This window comes from Schistocerca serialis, chromosome 9, assembly GCF_023864345.2.
Source record: "Schistocerca serialis cubense isolate TAMUIC-IGC-003099 chromosome 9, iqSchSeri2.2, whole genome shotgun sequence".
Taxonomy (NCBI): domain Eukaryota; kingdom Metazoa; phylum Arthropoda; class Insecta; order Orthoptera; family Acrididae; genus Schistocerca; species Schistocerca serialis.
In genome coordinates this window covers 496344132-496356953 of record NC_064646.1, presented here as the reverse complement: position 1 = coordinate 496356953, position 12822 = coordinate 496344132, and positions in this window count along the sequence as shown.

Sequence of the window (12822 nt, the reverse complement as noted above, 5' to 3'; positions counted from 1 at the left end):
CGTGAAGTTGAGATGGCTGAAAATGCACGCTAGACTAACGCAGACGGGCGTGAAGTACTGGAACAGGCTACGTTATTAATGTTAAGAAGAAAAGTACGTAGCTTGATTAATACTTATCTTTAATATCATTGTGGTACATCGATCTTGACGATACACAGGAGACTTGAAGTACAATCACTGTATGGCTAATGGCGCCTTGCTAGTTCGTAGCCATTAACTTAGCTGATGGCTATTCTGTCTCTCGGCTAATGAGAGAGAAAGGCTTCGTACATCTGGTCGGTAGCTAGGTTCTCGTACAACTGGGGCGAGTGCTCTCTCGTATCACGAGACCTGCCTTGGTGGTGGCGCTAGGTCTGCGATTACACAGTGGCGACACGCGGGTCCGACATGTACTAAATGGACCGCGGCCGATTTAAGCTACCACCTAGCAAGTGTGGTGTCTGGCGGTGACACCACATTCCTCCCCCGCAAATCGGCGAACGGTCGTGTGATAAGGCTTCCGCCCGCCGTGGGGAGGACCACATGTTGACGTATGCGATGAGGTGGGGAGCCTAACAACAGGCGAGGCTGTGCCACCCGCACCCGGCCATTCGGTCCGAGGGGAGCTAGGAAACGCCTGAAAAACTAGTCCAGGGTGCACGTCAACATGCGGTGTATGCGCCCGTAAAGAGACAGGAGGGACCGAAGGATCAACCTCCACTGCGTCGGGGTAGCCGACGCGCGATGACGTCATGTGGTCCGGAGCGGGCGGGAGTTCCATGGCGGAGGACAGCTGGTCACGGGAAGCGATCGGCGGCGCGTGACCCTGGGAGGCGCTTGGCGGCTGCAACGAAGCGTCGAATGCGGGCGGCGCCGGCGGGAGAACAAGCGGCGGCTGCTGCCGCTGCGGCGGCGGCGGCGCGTCGCCATGGGGCAAAATGGAAGGCATCGTCGGTAACACCTGGGGATGAGGCGAGCCAGTAGATGGGTCCCCAGGGCGCTGACCGGACGGCACCGTCGCTGAAAGCAGACGGGGAGCGGCAGAACCCGAGCGACGACAGAGGCGCAGCTGATTGAGATGCCGACGCACCTCACCAGAGGCCCCCAAAACCAAATACATCGCGCGGCCGAGGCAGCGAAGAATGCGCCCTGCGAGCCAACGCCGTGAACCTCGATAGTTGCGATAAAATACAACGTCGCCTGGAGCAAAAGCAGGAGTCTGCCGCTGCACAGGAACCTGATGCGGCGGATGCAGCAAAGACATCAAGGTGCGATGAGGACGACCGTGGAGCAACGCAGCCGGCGAGCGACCATCTCGGGGCTGAGAGCGATACGAAGACAAAAAGAGCAACAATGCGTCCTCCCGAGAATGCGACTCTTTCAATTTCAACATCTGTGACTTGAAAGTCCGGACCAATCGTTCAGCGGCACCGTTGGACTGAGGCGAAAACGGCGCGGATGTCAGATGTTGAATACCATTGGCCTGGCAGAATGACTGAAATTCTGCGGACATGAATTGTGGGCCATTGTCGGAAACAATAGTCTGCGGAAGACCTTCAATGCAAAAGACAGCAGACAACGCTTGGATGGTGGCGGAGGACGTCGTGGAAGACATACGGACAACAAAAGGAAAATTACTGAAGGCGTCGACCAGAACCAACCATCGAGCATTCCAGAATGGACCAGCAAAATCAATGTGCAAGCGTTGCCAAGGGGAAGTGGCTTTTGGCCACGCAAAGACTTTCCGCGGCGGTGCGGACTGTTGTTCGGCACACGCCGGGCACGAAGAACACATATTCGTAATCGCAGCATCGATTCCGAACCAAGTACAGTGCTGACGAGCAAGTTGTTTCGTTCGCACTATACCCCAATGTCCTTGGTGAAGAAGCCGTAAAACAGAGGACTGTAACGAACGTGGGACCACGACTCTGGACTGATCATTATCAGAACGCAACAACAAAACACCACGTCGAACAAAAAGTCTCTCCTTGTGAGCAAAAAATCGGCGAACCAACGGATCCTCGATCCGAGACTTTGACAAAGGCCATTGCGTAGCAACAAAACGTAAAACAGTAGCAAGGACAGGGTCAGCAGCCGTGGCTGTAGCGACACGACGAAAATCAATCGGAAACGATTCGACCACTTCATCGGTTTCCGCATCAAAGAACATGCAAGCAAGTTCGGAAGAATCGAATGCTTTATCCTCAGCAACAGGCAAACGGGACAACGCATCGGCGTTTCCGTGCTTAGCAGTGGACCGATACAAGATATCGTAGCGGTACTGCGAGAGGAAAATAGACCAGCGAATGAATTTCTGCGCTGTACGTGGAGGCACAGGCTTGGTCGGATGAAAAAGCGATGTCAAAGGTTTGTGGTCTGTGATGATGGTAAAGTGACGACCATACAAGAAATCATGGAACTTAGTAACACCAAACACGAGAGCCACAGCTTCTTTCTCTATCTGTGAATAATTTCTTTGCGCAGACGAGAGCAATTTGGACGCAAAGGCAATAGGGCGATCATGGAGCCAACTTTGTGCGCAAGCACAGCACCGATCCCGAAATCCGATGCATCTACCATCAACAAAAGGGGTTGCTGGGGATCGAATGGCGTAAGGCAAGTATTAGAAAGCAACGCCGATTTCAACTGGCGAAAGGCGCGTTCGCATTCCGTCGTCCAGACGAACGGAACACCTGTACGGCGTAAGCGATGAAGCGGAGCTGAAAGAGAAGAGGCATTGCGCACATTCACTCACACCTTGTGATTCTACATTGTGCAATGTTCGTGCGACCTCCTGACGCAATGCGTGGGGAAGATTGCGCGCTCTGAAAAATTTCGGTTGCGCGTTTACCTTCAGTTCTAAATGTGCTTCATAGTTTTTAGCGCAACCTAAGCCCGGTGCAAAAATGTCGGCAAATTCGTCACACAGCCGAGAAACACTGTCTGTAGGCACAGTCTGATTCACTGATAGGACCTGATGTACAATAGACATGTTAAACAACTGAAATAAATCGAGACCAAACAAGTTCACTGCAGAAGAAGAACGAAGAACGTAAAATGACACAAGTTTTGTTTGTCCCTTGTATGTCGCAAGAAGGCTGCACTGTCCTAACACAGGAATTTTCTGTCCGGAATATGTAGTTAGCTTAACATTTGCGGAACGCAACGGAGGTTTGCCCAGTTGTTTGTACGTGTCATGATTGAGCAATGAAACTGCAGCTCCGGTATCGAGCTGGAATGGTTCACTTTGCCTTCAAAGTCTAAGTCCACAAAAAGTTTATTGTCCTGCTGACGACAAGAGCCACTGTTTTGTGCAATTGGAACAGACACTGGTACAGAATCACTTGCTAATTGACGTGATTTCCGGCGACGTCGACGCACAGTTTTTGTGGGACGATCACAGTCACTGTTAGAGAAAGTGTCACTGGACGAAGCGGAATGAACGACATGAATGTCCATAGGCGAAGGTCCACGAGCCTGAGTGTCCTTGGTTCGATTCCGGCGCGAAGCAAAGGGCCTGGAATGATTGTGATTGTCTGATCTGAGCTTTGTCTGACAAACACTTTGAACATGTCCTTTCTTATTGCAGAAAAAGCAAATAGCTTGGCGTGACGGGCAATGTTCACGCGAATGTCTAGTAGCACACCGCGGGCACGATTTCACTACATTTGTGGGCTGGCGCGGCACACGTGGCTTAGCGCGCGGCGGCAGCTGTGCGGACGCGCGCGAGGCCCGGTTACCGGGCCGCGCAGCGCGTCCAGCGGGCCGGTTAATGTTACACACGGCTGGCGAAGTTTCAAAAGATTCCTGAGCACAGTCAAGTGTGTCCTGTCTATCCAATATGTCTATCACTTGTTGAAGGGAGGGATTAACTAGTTTCAAAATTTGCTCCCGTATGCGAACATCAGAAACGTTCTGTGCAATTGCATCACGCACCATTGTATCTGAATAAGAAAGACCACGGTCACATTCAAAGGCACAGTCCCTAGTAAGTCCTTGCAATGTTGCTACCCACTCCCTATTAGTTTGACCGGCTGTACGTTTTGTACGAAAGAACGTATACCGTTTTGCAACCACATTAACTGTTTCTTTGAAATAGGCATCTAATGCAGACAAAATTTCCTCGTAGGACAGAGTTGCTACGTCGCGTCGGGGAAACAATTTCACTATCACACGGTAGGTGGACACACCGACACAAGAAAGCAAAAACGGCTGCCGCTCTTTACCTTGAATTCTGTAGGCTGCTAGATGAAAGTTGAACTGGCGAGACCACTCGTGCCGGGTCTCATCGGCTGCCACGTATGGTCGAAAGGGAGGTGCAACAGCGTTTAGTGGCAGCGGTAGTGAAGAAGCGGCGGCGGCCGCATCGGTTTGAATGGTACGTTGACCCTGGACGGGCTGTCCAAGGGCATCCAGTAACGCCTGCGTCTGCTGATTCTGCAAGCGATAAAATTCGGACAGTACATCTGGAGAATGTGGCGAAGCCATGACACAATGAAATGTAAGCAATCAGAAAGAACACTTTAAATCGTCGCCAATGTTGTGTCGGTATCTGGGCCGACACCGTGAAGTTGAGATGGCTGAAAATGCACGCTAGACTAACGCAGACGGGCGTGAAGTACTGGAACAGGCTACGTTATTAATGTTAAGAAGAAAAGTACGTAGCTTGATTAATACTTATCTTTAATATCATTGTGGTACATCGATCTTGACGATACACAGGAGACTTGAAGTACAATCACTGTATGGCTAATGGCGCCTTGCTAGTTCGTAGCCATTAACTTAGCTGATGGCTATTCTGTCTCTCGGCTAATGAGAGAGAAAGGCTTCGTACATCTGGTCGGTAGCTAGGTTCTCGTACAACTGGGGCGAGTGCTCTCTCGTATCACGAGACCTGCCTTGGTGGTGGCGCTAGGTCTGCGATTACACAGTGGCGACACGCGGGTCCGACATGTACTAAATGGACCGCGGCCGATTTAAGCTACCACCTAGCAAGTGTGGTGTCTGGCGGTGACACCACAAATAGCACTCCAGACCATAAGACCTCGAGTTGGCGCTGTATGTCTTGTGTGAATGCCCCTCCCACCCGGTGCGGGGAACCAAAACGCGGCCATCATTTTCAAGCAAACAGAACATGCATTATTCCGAAAACCCTGTCTGATGCCATTCCTGTCTCCAGTGACTTTGTCCAGTACACAGTTGCCTTGTAGCATGTTTCCGTACATTCGTAGAAAGATAGGCGGAGAAGTGGGGGGCGCGCACGTAGCCCGTGCCGTAATATACGGCGACGGACTGTCATCCCAGGAAGTGTACGATGTGTTACACCGTTCCACTGTTACGCCAGAGCCGAGGACGACTCAGATCTGCCGTGCAATGCCATTCGGATGAGGTATCGATCTTCTCGGGGGATATATATATATATATATATATATATATATATATACAGGGAGTTACTTTCAGGAAACATTCCTCACATACAAATAAAGAAAAGATGTTATGTGGACATGTGTCCGGAAACGCTTAATTTCCATGTTAGAGCTCATGTTAGTTTCGTCAGTATGTACTGTACTTCCTCGATTCACCGCCAGTTGGCCCAATTGAAGGAAGCTAATGTTGACTTCGGTGCTTGTGTTGACATGCGACTCATTGATCTACAGTACTAGCATCAAGCACATCAGTACGTAGCATCAACAGGTTAGTGTTCATCACGAACGTGGTTTTGGAGTCAGTGCAATGTTTACAAACGAGAAGTTGGCAGATGCCCATTTGATGTATGGATTAGCACGGGGCAATAGCCGTGGCGCGGTACGTTTGTATCGACACAGATTTCCAGAACGAAGGTGTCCCAACAGGAAGACGTTCGAAGCAATTGATCGGCGTTTTAGGGAGCACGGAACATTCCAGCCTATGACTCACGACTGGGGAAGACCTAGAACGACGAGGACACCTGTAATGGACGAGGCAATTCTTCGTGCAGTTGACGATAACCCTAATGTCAGCGTCAGAGAAGTTGCTGCTGTACAAGGTAACGTTGACCACGTCACTGTTTGGAGAGTGCTACGGGGGAACCAGTTGTTTCCGTACCATGTACAGCGTGTGCAGGCACTATCAGCAGCTGATTGGCCTCCACGGGTTCACTTCTGCGAATGGTTGATCCAACAATGTGTCAATCCTCATTTCAGTTCAAATGTTCCTTTTACGGATGAGGCTTCATTCCAACGTGATCAAATTGTAAATTTTCGCAATCAACATGTGTGGGTTGACGAGAATCCGCACGCAATTGTGCAATCACGTCATCCACACAGATTTTCTGTGAACGTTTGGGCAGGCATTGTTGGTGATGTCTCGATTGGGCCCCATGTTCTTCCACCTACGCTCAATGGAGCACGTTATCACGATTTCATACGGGATACTCTACCTGTGCTGCTAGAACATGTGCCTTTACAAGTACGACACAACATGTGGTTCATGCACGATGGAGCTCCTGCACATTTCAGTCGATGTGTTCGTACGCTTCTCAACAACAGATTCGGTGACCGATAGATTGGTAGAGGCGGACCAATTCCATCGCCTCCACGCTCTCCTGACCTCAACCCTCTTGACTTTCATTTATGGGGGCATTTGAAAGCTCTTGTCTACGCAACCCCGGTACCAAATGTAGAGACTCTTCGTGCTCGTATTGTGGACGGCTGTGATGCAATACGCCATTCTCCAGGGCTGCATCAGCGCATCAGGGATTCCATACGACGGAGGGTGGATGCATGTATCCTCGCTATCGGACGACATTTTGAACATTTCCTGTAACAAAGTGTTTGAAGTCACGCTGGTACGTTCTGTTTCTGTGTGTTTCCATTCAATGATTAATGCGATTTGAAGAGAAGTAATAAAATGAGCTCTAACATGGAAAGTAAGCGTTTCCGGACACATGTCCACATAACATATTTTCTTTCTTTGTGTGTGAGGAATGTTTTCTGAAAGTTTGGCCGTATCTTTTTGTAACACCATATATATATATATATATATATATATATATATATATATATATATATATATATAGGTGGTGCGATATCACCCATCTCGTCGTGTTCTACAGGCTTCCGTGAGCCATTCTGCACACACCCGTTGCACTGCCGAAACCCTTCTTCCCGCACGAGCAGCAATTTCTCGTATGTACGCATCACATTCTCTCATGCCAATAACTCGCCCTCTTCCAAACTCACTGATTTGACAGTACGGTTCGCGTATACGCTTGTTAGGCACCCTGCACGTTTGCTCAAGTCACACTAATCCATTCATACCTTCTGTTCATAGCAACAACGAGAGCTGCAGCACATTTTACCGGTAGGTGATGTTGCCCTGCGCTACCCGCGGGCCCACATGGTTGAAATGCTAATCATTTCTGCAGAACGTACTAATGTACATGTCCTGTCAATATGAATGTTCTATCTGTTGTCGTTCAAGGTGTTCTGCTTTCCCTGAACATGAGTGTACTTCAGGCGATTGCGCCGAAATAATGATCATTGTCTATCCCGATCATGTGGCATTCTTCTTCTTCGTCTTCTAGCGCCTATCCGTTCCAAACGTTAGTGATCATAATAGCTACATAGCTAGAAAGAATTGGGGAAACATGACTCTGGGCATCTGCCACACTCCACTGATCAATAATTGACAACTGGGTATGTTACCAAATTATATCTGTGATATCGATAGCTACGATGCCACGGCGTAGGTACAAGTTCTTAAGTTGGCACTAAGACACCGACACCGACTACAGCGCCCTCTAGCCGGCGCTGTGCAGCTCTACGAGCGCCGCTCCAGATTCATCCCATTTGATCAAGAGCAGACGACCAAGCAACTTAGCTTCTGCTTCATAGGGGGCTAGCCATGACAGGTTTTGCCGTTGGTACTCCAATGATAGTTTATCACCGACCGGTGTGGCTGAGCGGTTCTAGGCGCTTCAGTCTGGAAAAGCGCGACCGCTACGGTCGCGGGTTCGAATCCTGCCTCGGGCATGGATGTGTGTGATGTCCTTACGTTAGTTAGGTATCCAAAAAAAAAATGGAAACAGTCATTCTTCCCGTCATCGTGGATGCTTCCTACTGGACTGTGAGAGCTTCAAGTAGTTCTAAGTTCTACGGGACTGATGGCCGCGCGGTTCTGGCGCTGCAGTCTGGAACCGCGAGACCGCTACGGTCGCAGGTTCGAATCCTGTCTCGGGCATGGATGTTTGTGATGTCCTTAGGTTAGTTAGGTTTAAGTAGTTCTAAGTTCTAGGGGACTAATGACCTCAGCAGTTGGGTCCCATAGTGCTCAGAGCCATTTGAACCATTCTACGGGACTGATGACCTCAAATGTTAAGTCCTATGGTGCTCAGACCCATTTGAACCATTTTTGATAGTTTGTCCAACTACTGGTAACTGTTAGGTTTGATACATGAACGGCTTCGCACCTACGAGCTCATCTGTACGCAAAGTTAAGCAATACTATTATTTGTATATGTTCATACAACGGTAAAAGAGCTTTAACCTATACGCAGTACGGAAATACTTCACCTTTTCCTGCTGCTACTCGCTTCCTACATTCAACCTAGCTTTCACTTTACAGGAGCAGACCCACGATCCACCTTCCAGGCGGGATACAAAAATATCAATATCATTCGAACATTAAGTACGCAACATAACAGCATTACATTCTCGATAGTTTACATAATAAGACCTGAAATATACGACAGGGTCCGCAGCTCGTGGTCGTGCGGTAGCGTTCTCGCTTCCCACGTCCGGGTTCCCGGGTTCGATTCCCGGCGGGGTCAGGGATTTTCTCTGCCTCGTGATGACTGGGTGTTGTGTGATGTCCTTAGGTTAGTTAGATTTAAGTACTTCTAAGTTCTAGGGGACTGATGACCATAGATGTTAAGTCCCATGGTGCTCAGAGCCATTTTTTTTTGTACGACAGCTATCGAAAAAAAACTGGAAACGATCATTCATCCCGTCATCGTGGATGCTCCCTACTGGACTGTGAGAGCTTCAATGAGGCGTGTGCCCTCCTTCCGTGAGCGTTTGTCACTACCTGTCACCTTCGTGCCACACCCACCCTGTGGTATCCGCTCCTATTCTTCAATGAGAGCGCATGAGAGTTCTTGCAGAGCCCGTGGTGGAACAGAACGACCGCGAACACATCTGTCAAGCATGTCCCACACGTGGGCGATGGGGCATAGGTCGGGATTCAGCGTCGGCCATTCCAGTACTTCACAGTTCACGCTTCGCAAGTCATCCCTGGTGACTCCCGCCACATAGGCCCTGGCATTGGAAAAAATTCGGGACCAACAGAGTATGCAGCAACCGACACACGGTGCAACAGGGCCTGTTCGATGTACTGCTTGGCGGCAAGGCGACCGTGGAAAATTATTGGCTCCGTCTGTCAACAATGAAGTCTCTCTACAACATCACAGAACCTTGGTGATATGCTGATTCCCTGAACGACATTTGGCAGGTACCGCTCTCCACTGCGTCTCCGCACAAGAAGACGGCCATCACAGAGGATATCTGTCGCCAGTCGCCAGTGACGAAGTTGGCAGTTGACATGGAAACGGCAGAACTGAAGGCGAGCCGCGAGATGTCGTGTCAAGTGGGATACTCGAAGACGACGTCTGGGTCGTAAGGTCCTTTCTTGTTAACCTGTCGATTGCAGTACGATCGGACACAGCGGCTCCAGTGGGCCTTCTGAGATCGTCTTGCCGTGCTCTGGCGGTACCTGTACGACGCCGCAATGCAGAGATGGCCAGACATGGCTCTCCATGTAGGGTTGTGGTGCGTCGGCGACCTCGTCCAATCCTCTTGTTTACTGACCTGTCTCCCTGTAGCTTGACCATAACCTATGGATGACAAGTGGACAGGTATTGCCATTTGCAACTACACCATCAAAAGACCATCGGTTTTTGGATCAAACAGCCCTCCCTTACGACTTGCACCCCTTTAAGGTGTCGCAATGCATATCCTTGATTCAATGCAACGTCCACAGACGACAACTGTCATGTGTGTGCCTCGCTAGAAAAAACTGTGGCACCGGTGTTCACTTTCTTTTGACTTGTTACATTACATAACATAGCCTGTGTATCACAGACAATAGACAGCGCAAGGCAATGACTGGGGCCTTCATTGACAGCGAAGGTCTATAGCTGAACAGTAAGGCTACAGGTACCGCCTGTATCAAAACAGATTTAACATATCGAATATTGATACTCGTGTTCCCCTAATTCTTTTAAAGTGTATATATCACTTCCGCTTCTGCGAAAAAGTTCCTCCATGTCTCTGACTTTTTGAGCCAAGATTTCCTTCTTCTGCTTGCTCGCCCACTTTTACCGAGTATCTTTTCTTGACAAACGTTAAGCAACAGTTTATACCTGTTTCGCCTCCTCATTACATGGCCGAGTTACTACAGTGCTTAAGACTTGTTTTCCTTTGTTCGTTTTAGTCATTGTTTGTAATTTTATCCGTCAGTGGCACTCTTAGCGTTGTCCCGTACAGCCATATCTCGATTGCCTCAGGTTGTTTGCCCTTCGTTTCGGTCAGCTTTATACACAAGATGGGAAATCACGTCGCAATGTAGGAATCGTAATTCTGTTTCAGTTGAAACAGTCACACCCCAGTTATCTCTACTACGCAAACAAAATGGTGGGAAAAAAGACTTGTTTTTATTAGTTAACGAATTTCAGGCATGTGTGTTCGCCGCTGAGTCTGGCCTTCAACTGCCTTACTTCATAACGGTGCCGCCAGAGGGCGCGCTCTCCTGACATCACATCATGACGCAAGTACCATTATTCAAGATGACTGCACCCGATGTATCCACCTTATTCTCGATGATCGGAGCAACTGATTCTCCTACACTTTTCTCGATTCTGCTAATTTCAGAATTAAAACGAGTATTTATGCTCGCAATTTCCGCCTGAACGCCTATCATTTCCTGTTTAAGATTACCGATTTCGGTATTAATTACAACAATATCTTCTTTGATTTTATCAACTTTTGTGTTAACAACTCCAACATTGTTGTTAACAACGTTAATAGCTTTGTTCTGATTGTCTAGCATCCGTTCAAATTTTTCAGACTGAGCTTCTTGCTTGACCGATTGACTCTTGATTTCGTTAATCAAAACGTTCAATAAATCAGTTAAATTCCCGGAAACTACCGGTTTTACTTCCGTAGCGGCTTCCTCTTTAATTGTCCCCCCGTATTCGTCATCGAGGGATTCAGATTTGATTTTCACTTCTGATTCCGAAACATTTTCTAAAGTTTGGAATTCCATTTCTGCTCTTTGTTGCGTTTCGCCGGTCGCGTCTTTCATGCTAGCCGCCTGCCCCTGAACAATGGGTACCGCGGTGCGCGTTTCCCACTGTTCGACCGATTGTTCCGTATCCAAGTCTACCAAATTTTGGCAATTGTTGCCTTCACTCATTTTAATAATTTTCAATATAACTACCAAATCTCAACTCTAATTAGGATTCCTCACACGAATATTCTTGCTGACGTATCGACCATTTCGTAACCAGTACTTTGTTACGAGATTTGCACAATGCAAAATTCGTGTCCAGAACAACCTCAAATTTGAAGATTGTCCTGTCACCAGGTCGCCACGTGTAACCTCCCCCTCACTTACCGACCTTAATGACAGTGAAAAATGAAACCGCGTGTACCTAATGGGAGTTTTGGAAAAGCAATCGTCACCGAAGTTAACCTGTCGGTAAAGAGGGAGGAAAGGGTTACATCTAAATGAAAGGAAATGTGCTAATGAAACTGGTGGAAATTAATTTTGAAAAGGGGTAAAGTTAATAAAGAAGGTAAATGTGCAGCCGTTACGTTAACAATTAACTAGCGGTAATTAGGTATTTGAGATTTGGGGGAAATCACGGTCGCCAGTCGTAAGGACAATTACTATAGTAACTGAAAAAGAAAGGTTATTACACATATAATTAACACTAGAAGCGCGGCAACTGAAGGTTGACACGTGTAGTGTGAAAACTGAAAGTTTGTCAGAAGTAATAAATTTCGCTACTCTGACTTAATTTAGCAAAAGAATTAATAAAACCGGAAAATCGAAAGTTAATTTAGTGACTGAAGTTAATAGTGAGCTTTCTTTCTGAAGCACATCGAAATCCAGTAAAATACGGTTAGTCATGGACTACCTCAACAATCATTTCAAAAGCAACTTGACTCTACGCAATTTAGAAACAAGAGATTTAACTTTGAACTTGAATTAAATGATTCTGAACTATTAACAATAGTAAAATTTAGTACGTACCAAGCTGAGCTGCAGTCACAGGTAAGCTAAAATATGCTAACAAAACTCGCACTCTAAATTTGTGCGCGTGTAACCTAAATATTGTAGCCAGCTACTGAACTTTGAAATTAAAGCAGTGAAATCTAATTATATTATTTTAATGCTGGCGTTTGAATTTCAACGACACTCGGGTTCATTTCGGAAAAGGAAGGGACCCTGCTTGGCAATGCAATTGGGACAATGAGCAACAAAGGTTCATGCTAAGTTGCTGTAATTTTGCGAGGCAAATGGAACAATTTGAAAAGCTGAGGTCTGCCATACAGTTCTGAAACTTTACGTGCTTTTAGTCTTCCTTGTTGGTTGATTGAAGGTTTGAAGCCGTCGATCGAGGAGGTGGCGACAGTCACTCATTGTCGGCCGTCGCTGTTGCAGAAGCTGGATGTTGGCGCGCCTTCTTCTCGACACGGTCACCAGGCGAAACGGGCTCTTGATGTGCGCCAGCTAATGCTTCCCGTCCGCGACACCATGTCAGAAACTATCATCGCGAGTCGAGCGCAATTACATGCTGCC